The 13,203-nt window shown below is 39.7% G+C and overlaps 1 protein-coding gene across 1 annotated transcript in view; it reads right to left on the bottom strand.

Annotated features, from left to right (window-relative positions):
• Window positions 1-13,203, bottom strand: part of LOC140532999 (GTPase IMAP family member 8-like) — a 65,046-nt gene that overhangs the window by 20,943 nt on the left and 30,900 nt on the right. The gene's annotated exons all lie outside the window — the stretch shown is intronic.

The raw sequence follows: 13,203 nt of genomic DNA, 5'->3' as shown, positions 1-13,203 counted from the left end.
CCTTCAACCTACCATAGTTGTTGTGAGGATCCAATGCGATAATATTTGTAAAGCATTTAGCACAGTACCTGGCACATAATAGGTGTTATATAAATGCTTATTCTCTTCTCCCTTCAGATTCCTGTGGCTCCATGTTATCTCTAGGATTAAATATAAAATCATCACCATCATCAATAAATAAACATTAGGCACCTTCTTTGTGCCAGGCACTGTGCTAAGTGCGGAAATTGTCTTTGGTATTTAAACCCCTTCACAACCTGACTCCATCTAAGGTAAAATTGCTATGAAAAGAGAAATGACAAGACAGGAAATGATTGAATATGAAACGTGAGGGAGAAGGAACTGTGGAAACTTCATGGCAAGTGACGATGTTTGGTTCATGGCCTCAAGGTCAGTAGGAACTGGGTGAGATATGGCCTAGAGTATCCAGATAAGAAGGAGATAGTTTCTTTTCTTTTCTTTGGAGCACTGGATTTGGGGTCAGAGGACTTGAGTTCAAATTCTACCTCTGTAATTTTCCATCTACATTACCTTAAGCCAATCATGTCATCTCACTGAGCCTGTTTCCTCACCCCTAAAATTAGGGCATTGGACTGGATCATTTCTAAGGTCACTCCAAGTGCCATAGCATTATTCTTAATACCTAAGGTATCTTGTTTTTCCCTCCAGGCAAAGTTAATTATGGGTGAGGCAATCACCACAAAAACCAAATTCCTTCCTGTAAACTCTGGAGAATGGAAAGAGAAACTAACTGCAGAGGATGGAGGACGTGGAAGGCACCAAGAAGCACAGGAAGTCCCTAGAAATTATCTCAGTCAAGCAGTGCTTTTGAGAAGTCCAGAACACCTAATACAAAGAACAAATGAAAGACAGACAGAGATAGAGAAGATCACAGAAGATACCGTGGACAATTATGGTAACAGAATAAAAAGTGTTTGCTCAAGGATCTATTTCCAGTGAAGAGAAGGTTAGAAGGGAAAGTTAACTAGAAGAAAATATTTGCAATTTCTGTGATAAAGACTTCATTTTCAAGGTAGATGAGGAAATGATTTGAATTTCTGCGGCTCAGAGACGTAGTAAAGGTGAATCTTGGTTCAGGTCTCCTAGTCAATAAGGCAAAATTCACAATACAAGAACATTTGGAAACACAATAATAACATACACAATATATGTATTTAAAATATGAAACAAAATTTTGCCAGTCAAAAGACATCAATTCAAGTTGAATGCATTTCCAAATTATCTTACACAGAAAATCACTGTATACACTGTTATCACTCTTGTCATTCTGTACTGATTGTGTTCAAAACCTGAAGAGAGTAATTTTCATCCAACTAGTCTTCTAACAAAAACTATTTTTGGAGTTTCTAAACATATTGCCTGAATTTCCAATATTGTCTTTTCCAATTTTTTTCAGTGACTTTGCTTTTAGATCAAATAAACAATCACATAGTGTTACAAAAACAGTATGCAAGTAGACTCCCCTCGTCCAACTCATTTTTTTCCTAGCTGGCAGTACAGGAATATTACAAAGTGACTGACGTGGTACTCCCATTCCTAGATGAACATAAGCACTGATGCGTTTTTAATAGGTTCAATAGCGTCTAAATTGATAGCATATTGAGGCATACATGGGGGAAGTCCAGCTTCCACGGGGGAGGATCTGCACAGATGGCTGACTTCATAAATTGGGTTCCATCTCCACAGAGCAGCAGGAAAGTTTCATAACAAGGAAGACAAATCAGACGCTAGGGACCCCCAAAACTTGTTGGATGAGCCTAATCACTTTCTTTTTCATTCTAACCTAACCCCTCCCAGATCTCAGTGAATAATGGCCTAAGGTCTTAAAGTTTACATAACAGGTCCCTTCCACACAATGAGATGGAAGAGTTAGGCTTTAACAAAAAGGAGTAAAAACACATCACAGGTCCAACACCTACTTTAAACAGGGTGATTAAAGCACACATTTCACTTTTCTCTGAGATATCAATTGGCCTTTCAGACTTTGACACCAGGAAGCCCCGAATGCAGCACTGGAGCTCTGAGAAAGTTCCCCCCCATCCCTTCCCGCCCCCCCTCCACCTCCCATCCCCACCACCCTCCCACCTCCGTGTCCACCAAGGAAACTGAGAGTATCCTATGAATAGTAATTTCAAGTAAGGACTCCTTAACTGTGCCACGTAGCCTTACACATTCCCAAAAAACACCTCTAATTTTCAACATGCTCCATCTCCCAGTCATTGCAAATACTCATCATTAGCATCCAAAACAGGGTACAGACTTTGCTGTTCCTGGGGATTGTGGACTCCAAGGTTAAGGTGAGGATGGGGGTCCACGTGACAACTGATTCTTCACAGACTGGGGGACAGGGAGAGGCTTTAGATAAATTGAAGAGGCCCCATCCCAGTCACATTTCCTGAAGTCCCTCTTAAAGTGCCCCTCCTTTTTACAGAAAAAACATACTGGCCCTAGTCCTTGTGTCAAATCTCCTTCTTGGGTCCTTAATCCCTTCTTCTCTTTCTTCCTGCATTGCACCCGTTCATGGTGGCTGCCAAAATTTTACCTCCTTATCCTTCTTTCTTCTCCTTCATAAGTTCCTTCTCCTTTCACCCTTAAAACACATATGACACAATTTCCTCGAGTTCACTAATAGTGTTCTCATTCCAACTAGAGCAGAATTTATTAAAGTAATTGTGTCTGCTGCCATAAATGTCTCCTGGTGAAAAGGGGACTTGCACAATCCTCTTCTTACTCCCTACAAAAGTAATTCTTAAGAGTGCCAAGGTCTTTGGTTCTGAGAAACCTGCATTATATGGGAGTAGTGCAGAATTTCAAGCTTGCACCTCTACTGGACATAGTAATGAGGGATAGTCTTGGTTTGAAAGTTTGAAAGTTCCACCTAGCAGTACCAGTAATCCATTTGCCTAGTCTCTGGTTCTGGTTGTTAGCATGTGCACTGACAGTAATCAAAGGTCCTGTATTTATCTAGCCAAATCTTTTCCCCACAATTATCTAAGCACCAAGTTGAGACCAAGCTGAGCTTTACTCCTCAAATTTTAGACATTCTCAGTTGAACTGAAAGTTTTCCCTTGTCCCAAGCTTTTAATAGTTTACCTAATGGAGAGTCAACAGGAAGCTTACTCTGTCCTGATCCCATAATGATATCGGTACCCTTTGATCATTATGTCCCTTGGCAACCTAACATCAGGTCAAAATTAGTTACTTATCACTGCCTTCTCCTTTTCATGGCAACAGTCCCATACATTTGTATACAATGAAAGAGAACAGGTTGTGGTTTTGACTCACTACAGGTTTCCCCTTATCTTTCCTGAGTTTGGAGAGTTTAATTCTCTGACCTCTTAAACACTTGACAACTGACTGACCACTGACTGGGCTCCCTAAGAGACAAAGGTCTGTGTGCTGGCTGCAGAATCAAACAGTGGCTCACCCCAGTGACAGTGATGTGGGCAAATGGTTCTGCCACAGTTTTGCCAGATTGTTAAAGGCATTTTGATTCAGGTCTCAGCCTGGTCAATAAGGCAAACAGGAAATAAGGGAGAAGGTAATTTATTAGTGCTCAAGACAACATGCAGTAGGGTACAACCAATCCTGATTTACAAATCATACAACGATTTTACAGACATCAGTAAACAGCCTGCATATAGGGTCAAAAAACTGCTAATTGGTACAAATATGATGATTCAGGCAGACAATTCAATAAAGTATACTGTTGAGGGCGAAGGTGGAGTGCAGGTAAAGCGCAGGCCAGAGTTTCTCTGAAACCTGCTTTATAATCTGTGCTCACAAACATCTGTTATGGCTCTTCACGACCTCTTGCTTTGTTGTATCCATGGAGACCCAGAGAACGTCCAGAGTACAAGGACCTTGAGTGAAGAGACAGGAGTTCCTTAAGATATCTACCCTGGGAATGGGATGTCTAAAAAGTAAACTAAAAGTTTTCTCATGGGAATCACCTTGCTTGCTTGCTTGCTTGCTTGCTTGCTTGCTTGCTTGCTTATAAGGGTCTATATAAATCCCTGGCCTCAGTTAATAAATGGGAATTGTTCTTTACTATCCCTGCCTGACCCGTTGTTCTTTTCTTTGTCACCGCTTCACTGAACTACCTGGGGACTCTGGCCATCCCCCCGCAATGTACCAAGACCCATAGTGGCCTACTGCGTGCTCAAGTGACCTAGGATGCTCAAATCAGCTGTGCAGTATATTCTCTAAAAGGAAGCCAAATCAATATTAATCATTTTGTTAGTGGAACTAAAGTCATAGGAAAGGAAGCCCAATTCATTTTAATTATACTCAAAAAAAATTATTAAGCACATACTCTTTGCAATGCAATGTACATGGTGTCCCAAAAGTTTTGAGGGAGTTTTGAGCTTTTAATAGCTACAAAAGCTTAAAACTGCCCTAAGATTTTGGAACACCCTGTATAATGCAATGGGATGCAAAGAAGAAACAAGACACAGTCATGCCCTGGAGCAACTTACAATCTAGTAAATGGGGAAGATAATAAAAATAGGCAAATATGTTTTAATTAGAATTATTGCAAAGGGGGAAAGGGATAACCTTTTTCAAAATAGTAGCTGCTCCTCTGCTGCAATCAATTAGCAAATATTCTTTAAGCAGTAATAAGCTTTAATAAAGAGGAGGTACAGGAACAAAAAAAAAGCTTACATTCTAGCCAGAGACAGGTACATGTATAAGTATATACAAAATAGATAGTAGGTGTCAAATTAAATACTGGTTAATTGGAAAAGTCGTGAACAGCAAAGAGCCTTGGGAAAGACGTCATGTAGAAGGCAATGTTTGAGCCATCTTGATGGAAAGGAAGACCTCTGAGAGAGGGATGTAAGGAGGGAATGCGTTGCAAGTATGGGGAACAATCAGCCCAGATGAGACCTATGAGAAAGAATACAAAAATGAGTTTGGCTTTTTAACAGACAGCCTAAAGGAAAGTAACATGAAATAAGTCTAGAGAGGAGTGTTGCTAATACCTTCTTGAGATTTATTGAATTGGAAAGATGTAAGAGTCTTAGCTAGGTCTGAGGATCAAAAGACCTGAAATGTGACTGAACAGCTAAAGCCTAACTATGACTTGGGATTCCAATTATCTCAGTTTCTTTTCTCCACCCACTCATCTACATGAGAAAACAGAAGAACCTTAGGATTCAAAAACTGGAAAAATCTTAACTCTCAGTTAGAGATAGTCAATACTTAGCTCTTAGTAAACCTTACCTAATTTATGCTCTAACATTTAAAGATTAGAATTAGGAGGTAAAAGTAGCACTTGCCATAAACTAGGATGAGGTCTCTAAGTGAAAGACCTAAATAAGACCATGAACCAAGAAGAGGAGTCCAAAGAAAAACACTGAGGACTTTTGCTAACTGAGAGGATCCTACCCTTTGTGCTAGAGTAGGTTTGGGCAAACTACAACCAGGCTGGCCACTCCCTCTTTAAGCTTTTGTAATTTCAAATTCAGTAACACTTTATTTATAAATAGAAAACCAACGTTAGGGATGACACAAAAAGAGTGCCCAGGCCGAAGATTGCTGACCCCTGAGCTAGTCACTTGGGGCTGAGTAATGTGAATAGGGCATATAGGAGGGAGGAGAAGCTTCTAACCAAGACCTTGTATGGGGATAAAACTGAAAAACATAAGGGAAGGCTTTGTGATGGTCCCAAACAAGGGATTCTGCCTTTTCCAAAAGAACTAGGAAAAACTATTTAGGCTTTAAGCTAAAAGAAAATAGAGGCATCTGCTCTTGCCTTAAGGAAGCAGGAGGCAAAGTTTTGAGCTAAGCCAGAAGTAGGAGGCAGCAGAGTCTACAGAACCAACAAGCAACAGGCTAAGCAGGAGCAGCACAAGGTATCACTAGAAAATAGTGGGCTTGCAGTATCAGAGCAATGAGTCCTCCCTCAGATTCACATGTCTTGGCCATATATTGCTCCCTACACAGAGGGGATATACCCTGTATACGTCCACTCTTCTCACCAATGTTACGTCAGTTTGTCCAAGGATGTGCCTCAAGTTAATGAGACAAACTTTGTAAATCTGTTCCTCATAACGAAACTAATTAGTTCAACTGCTACTTGATTACTGGTACTTTGTCTCTGGCCTGCTGTTTCATCATTTTCAGGTTAGAGACTGGCTCAGTAAAATCCTGTTAACACTACCATGCTGGTAGGAAAGACCAAGACATAGACTTGGAAGAAAATACTGTGAAAACACCCACAAAGCCTCAAAGAAAAGTGCTAATTGGACCCAAGTCCAATAAAGTTAAAGAAAGATAAGAGTAGGAGAAGGAAAATTCAAAAAAGAAATGAAAGTGATGAAAGAAAATTATAAAGAACTAGCTGCTTGGTAAAAGAGGCACAAAAAAAAAAATACTGAAGAAAATAATACCTTAAAAAAAGTATTGGTCTAATGCTACAAGAGGTACAAAAATTCAATGAAGGAAAAAAATGGCTTTGAAAGCAGAATAGGTTAAATGGAAAAGGGAATGCAAAAATTCTCTGGAGTAAAGAACTCTTTAAAAAAGGAGAATTGGCTAAATGATGCAGGGTGCAAAAGATCACTGAGAAAATAATTCCTGAAAAATTAGAATTGAGCAAATGGGAGCTAATAACTCCAGAAGACTTCAAAACACAATAAAACAAAGTCAAAAAAATGAAAAAAAATGTAGAAGAAAATGGAAGATATCTCATTGGAAAAAAACTCACCTGGAAAACAGATCAAGAAGAAAACATTTAAGAAATACTGGATTTCCTGAAAGTTGTAACTTTAAAAAGAGTCTAGACATCATTTTTCAGGAAATTATAAGGAAAATTACTTGATATCTTGGGTTCAGAGGGTAAAATAGAAATTGAAAGAATTCACAGGTTGCCTCTTGAAAGAAATCCAAAATTAAAACTCCTAGGAATATTATAGCCAAATTCCAAAGCCCCTAAACCAAGAAAATATTTCAAGCAGCCAGGAAGAAACAATTCAAATGTCATGCAGCTACACTGAGGAACACAGAAGATTTAGCAGTTTCCATTTTAAAAAAAGCAGAGGGCTTAAATATGATATTCTGGAAAGCAAAAGAGCTAGAATTACAATGAACAACAACCTATCCAGCAAAACTGAATATAATCCTTCAGGGTCAAAAATGGACATTCAAGGAAATAGAAGCTCTATGGCTCCTCTGTGCACTGAGTAAAGCTACCATTTAGATTCTGGGATAAAGATGAGCAAGGCAGTTCATGTGTTCTACTACTCATCTGTACCATACTTAGGATCATCATGGAAACACAGATCTAGTGTTTTAAAGGACCTTAAAGATTATGAAATCCAAATCCCTTATTTTATAGATGAGGAAACTGTGGCTCAGGGAGGCCCAGTGACTTGAGGACACACAGTTTGCAAATGTCTGAGGTCCATAAATACCATCCATGTAGGGCACCAGGGAATGTGCACAGGGCTAGAAAAATCATTCAAGGGAAAGGTAATCATGGAGAGAATAATTTTTTCTAAAAGTCATTGTAACATGGTCATTCACTTCATTAATGTGCAGTGAAAGAAAACTATTAGATAGGAAGAGGTAGAATGACAAATTAACCGAAAATGTGCATTACACTGACCCATCCCAAAACCCAAAATTCCTGCCCTTTTTCTTCCAGTGTTCCCTCCCCTGACTCCTCTAACTCATCAAATCTCTTTCCAGATTCTCAGCTATTCCCCAGCCCCTAACCAGGCTCACCTTCTCCCAGAGGGGAAGAAACTGTCTTCTCCACCGACCTCGTAAAGCAATCTGAGATGTTTCTTTCACTTTTGTTTCCAAAGTCAAAAGCTGTTTATCCTTCACATTGCTCAGGGAGTAACTTTAACCAGGGAACTCTGGAGCCCTCCTGGGGCAGTATGCTCTAAGCCTTCTAACATGTGGTGAAAAGATCAGCAGGGTTTCTGAATGATTTGGGGAGCTCTTCAAAGCCTTGTTGATGTTCAGTAATGCCCAACTCTTCATGATCCCATTGGGGGTTTTCTTGGCAGAGGTACTGGAATGTTTTGCCATTTTCTTCTCCAGCTCATTGTACAGATGAAGAAACTAAGGTAAATGAGGTTAAGTGATTTGTCCAGGGTCACACAGGTAGTCAGCTCAGAATCAGTTTTCTTGTATACATGCTGCTAAGTGCCTTACCCTGTGTGTTTGAATTTGTATATTGTCTTTTTTCTTACAAATATCATCTATCTGCAGCATGTGGTGGAAGGAGAGCAAAGGAAAGTTGGACGTGAGCTGATACGAACAGAATGGGCAATTTCATATGGGTTGAGTTTTGGACTAGAAAGGTATGAATTCAAATCCTACCCCAGACATTTGCAAGCTGTGTGACCTCAAGTCACTGGGCCTCCCTGGACCTCAGTTTCCTCAACTATAAAATAAGGAATTTGGATTTGGTAATCTCTAAGGTCTCTTTAAGCACTAAATCCACATTTTCATGATGATCCTAAGTATAGTACAGATCAGTATCAGTGGATGGGGGCTGCCCTGCTTAGCTTTATCCCAGAATCTAAATGGTAGTTTTACTCAGTGCACAGGGGAGCCATAGAGTCAGCCTCAGAAGGTCAGGAGAGCAGGACTGACTTCTGCTCTTTGGGGCAACTTTGCCCCAACCACCTTAGTGCTTCAGGGACAAGACTCATTAAAGAAAGAGAAAGGCTAACTGGTTGGCTGGTTGCTCAGTCTGAGCCTCATAGTGTGTCTCAATCTTAGCAGCCTCATCACTGATCTAGGGCCTGGGGCTCAGCTTTGCAGGTTAAAAACCTGAATTTGATCAGTATAAATCAGCAGTAATTGGGCCTTGGGGGGATGATTCCAAAACTCACTAGAGACAAATTGCTAAATTAGAATGACAATTGATTTCGAATAGGGGGATTGCTCCAGTAGGAAAACAAATGCAGATCCTCAGGGCTGACAATTCCAGGAGCAGTTTCATGGAAGAGAGGAAATTACAGATCAGAAGGTGTTTGGTGAATTTGGGATTAGGTCAAATATCCAGGTTCTTTTTGAAAATGATACTTTTATTGATATCTTTTGTGTTGTCATCACCTAAATGTCCTTGTCTCCAAATCTGCTTTCCCCTCTCCCCTGCCTGAGAATAAACCCTTCGGACAGATGCATTAAAAAAGAAAGAAACGCAGAAAAAAAGAGGAAAAGAAATTCATCAAAACCATGAGATACATTGGAATAAAACCCAATATCCTATCTCATGTTCCACATCTGTGAATACTGACCCCTTGTTCTCTCTTTCAGACCAAACCTGTTATTCATTATTTCATATCACTCAGTTTTAATTGCCTTGTAGTGGGTGTTATTCCCATTTACTTTGGTGTAGTTATAATATATATATATGAAATATATATTAATATATAATATCAAATATATATTATATATAGTTTTCCTACTGCTGCTCATTTTCCTTTCGTATCAGCTCATGTATTTTCAAGCTTCTTTGGATTCCTCATGGTCTTTGTTAACAGGATTTTACTGAGCCAGTCTCTAACCTGAGAATGACGAAACAGCAGGCCAGAGACAAAGTGCCAGTAATCAGGTAACCTTTGATTAATTTATTTCGTTATGAGGAACAGATTTGCAAGTCAGAAATTCTCCTGATCAGAATTCCACCTTGCTGAAGTGAAGACAGAGATTACATAATGGCAAGGGAGAGAAGGTTGGTTACAAACAATTGTTCCCCAGGCCAGAGTGGTTTCCTATGACAAACCCACAAATCCCACAATACAACAATTCTGAAGTCAAGTTTTTGGAGGTCCATGACCACCATCCCACCACCCCACCCCCAGGGCACAGAATTAGAGTTCTACGATGAGAACAGGTTCTACAATCTTTGATTCACTCCATTTAAGATACACAGACACAAGAAAGTGGTGATTGTGAGCATGGTAGCACGGGTTTGATTAATCATTTCAAGCTGTGTTGTAAGTCTGACTCACAAGAGAGGCAATTCTGAACAATTTCATCTATTAGTGTGTGTGTATATATATGTATATATATACATATCTATATGTACATGTATATATATAATATCAATTAATATGAAAATCATAATTCCCTTCTCACCATTGTTTCTTATAGCACAGTAATATTCTATAAATTCATCATCCACTGTATGTTTAGCTACTCCCCAATTAATGGGAAACTTTTATTTCGGGTTCTTTGCTACTGCAAAAAAAAAAAAGTAGTGGGATATTCTTTGGGGAAATTTCTCTCTGTGATTGCTAGAGGAATTGTCCTTCTTTGGTCTATGGATATTTATGTTTAGTAATTGTTATTAGTCATTAGAATCTTAGGATTATAGAATTTAGTGCTGGAGATGACATCATAGCTAATTCAATCAAACTTAAAGATTCATAGGTGAAAGAGGGGAGGCAGAGAGAGCTGCACAGGGTCTTAAGCCTGTAAGCAGAATACCTGATTGAACCCAGTTTCCTTGATTACAAATTTGATTCTTTTCCTATTCTAGCATCCTGCCCCTATGGAACAATGGTGAAGAAATATTAATACATTCTTGTGCTTGATTCCTCTTTTTTAGAAAACCATGAAAACCATCACCCTTTTGTTTGTGTTTGTTATTTACAAATTGCAATTTCTTTGTAGCAATTTGCTTGAGAACCTGCCAATCTCAATGTTATTTCAGGTAAAGTTATTGTTCTGTCTTCTGAGGGCTGTAACTTTACTGAATCAGTTAGAGACATTGTCCCATTTGAGCATAGTGTAACCATTTCTATCACTCTGCTGGGTCTTTTCACCCATACACAAGTCTCCTTCTCAGTCAGTCCAACGTTTACTCTCCCACTATATGTCAGGTATTGTGCTAATTAATCACTGGGAATACAAAAAGAGGTAAATGACAGTCTCTGGCCTCAAGGAGCTCACGATCTCATGGGAGAGACATGAAGCCAAAAAATATGTACAAACAAGCTATATAGAGAATAAATAGGAAATAATTATGAGAAGGAAGGCACTAGAATTAAGAGGGATTGGGACAGGCTTCTTGTGGAAGATGAAATTTTAGCTGAATTTAAAGAAATCTAGGGAGAGCAGTAGGTAGAGATGAGGAGGGAGAGTATTCCAGGCATGCGGGACAGCCAAACAAGTCAGTTCCCCTAGTTCAAGGCTAGTTATACAAACCTCCTCCTGAGAGTTCTAGAGGTGACCATGAGTGGTTAGGGATGCATTTAAAATGCTGTTGGTTTGAGACACCTCCATTCCACAATGTTCTTCCCAATATTACAATTACTGTAAATATCTTCCATTTAATCCAGTGACGATTGCCACTTTAACCTATTAATAATATTAACTAGGTTTTACAAAGCGATACTTTATTGAGAAGCAATAGCATAGAGTGAAATATTAAAATGTCTTTCAAGTATTTGTGACACAAACATCAGAACTCAAGGGAAAATCTGATATAAAAGATTCAGAAGAAATATAAAGAAAACTTTAAAAATTAATCATAAGGGACTCACTAAGGTCAAACTGTTTATGTGGGAAACAAGGAAGTTCTGTTTCCACAGACTTGTGACTTAGCATGGTTAGGTAGGGGTCAGAAACTTGTTCACAGGCTTGATGAGCTGTGAGGGAAAGCCTATCAGAGAGGAGAACATGCAGTCATGTGGCAATGGACTGTGTCACGGGAGGTTCAAAATTCAGAACAGTATAAGAAGCTTCCATTGATCTGTACAAGTTGTAGTTTTCCTGTAGCCTTACTGGAAGTTACCTGTTCATTCAAGGAAATGAACGTAAAGGCCTTTCCTCCTCTGAACTCCATTTTAATACATTTTCCTTGATACCCTTTTGTGTGTCAAGTGTTTCTCTAACACTTTTTATATATGAAAATGTTATCAATATTCTCAAAATTGTCATCATTACTAGGGTAGTTTAGAAGAAAGATTGGGGCTGAGTTGTGTATGATGTTGTGAGGGCAAGCAAGGTGGAACTTTGGCTGTTTTTCTTTCTTAGAATTCAGTTTCCCAGCCTCAGATTAAATTGTAAACATCTGAACGATTAATCCCTGGTAATCCACAACTGTGACACTCTGGTGCTGAGACTCACCTTTCATTCCTTCCAGCACTAAGCCAATTAGATGTTGAAATGCAGGGTTCTCATGCCTTTGGGCACTGGTCCTATCAGATGTGATGTTCCAGGGCTACACACATGGGCTATGCTCATATGCACTCCGCCAACCAAATGATGCATATGGGCTACACACCATGGGCTCTAGCCAATCAGATACAGACACATGGGCTTTAGCCAATCAGATGTCAAGTAAAACTATATATGAGCTGGAAGTTTGATATCACCTTGGGGCTCACTCATGGGAAAAACACTTCACCTGAGAACTCTCGATGTACTGGAAGAAGACGCTGGGTAGCTGTTGTTTAAAGCCCTCCCTGCCCCAGGGGAACCTATGTGAACCCAGAGGAAGATGATGAGCATTGAGCTTTGAGCATTGAAATGTTGGGGGAATGGGTACACAGCAGCAGCAGAGACTCACTGAAGGAGCCTCCAGGCTTGGAAGTGAATTCAGATGGTAGTACTGGTAATATGTGTGAATGGTAAGCTTTGTTTTTCCAGATAAAGAAGTTTAGGGCAGGAGCCCTTGGAGTGTGGATTCAGGCAGCAGCAGGAAGAGCTTAGAATGGAGCAATCCCTTCCCCCATGAGCTGAAACAAGGACCAGGAGTGGAGAGCTGCCTGAGTGTGAACCCAGGCAGGAGCCAGAGTGCTTGACCACTGGGCTTGGAAGTCAGCCTTGAGTCAAGATGAAAGGACTCTACTTGGACACTGGCTTTGGATTGAGGGATTGTAATTTACTGTGGCCTAGAGATGGAATAAATACTGAATGCAATGACATATGTTGTGTGACCTTAGTAATAAGTTGTTTTGTTGTTATGCTTTAGTTCTATGTTACAAGATTTAGTTCTGAATAAATAGAGTGTTTATTATACTGTGAGATTTGCCATACTGTGCTGCCATGGGGGAATTCTAAAAAAACAAAACTGGGTAGGAAAAGGTAAAAAGGAGCAATTGTCTTATTAAAATGGGATGTGAAAGGAAGAACAGATACAGAGGAAATAGGCTGGAGTGGAGGGCTGTTAGTGTTCGAACCTTATCCTCAGGGGCTCTGGGTTGA

This window comes from Notamacropus eugenii, chromosome 3 (genome assembly GCF_028372415.1).
Source record: "Notamacropus eugenii isolate mMacEug1 chromosome 3, mMacEug1.pri_v2, whole genome shotgun sequence".
Classification (NCBI taxonomy): Eukaryota; Metazoa; Chordata; class Mammalia; order Diprotodontia; family Macropodidae; genus Notamacropus; species Notamacropus eugenii.
Note: the sequence above shows the minus strand (reverse complement) of the source record. Positions and strands in the feature narration are given on the sequence as shown.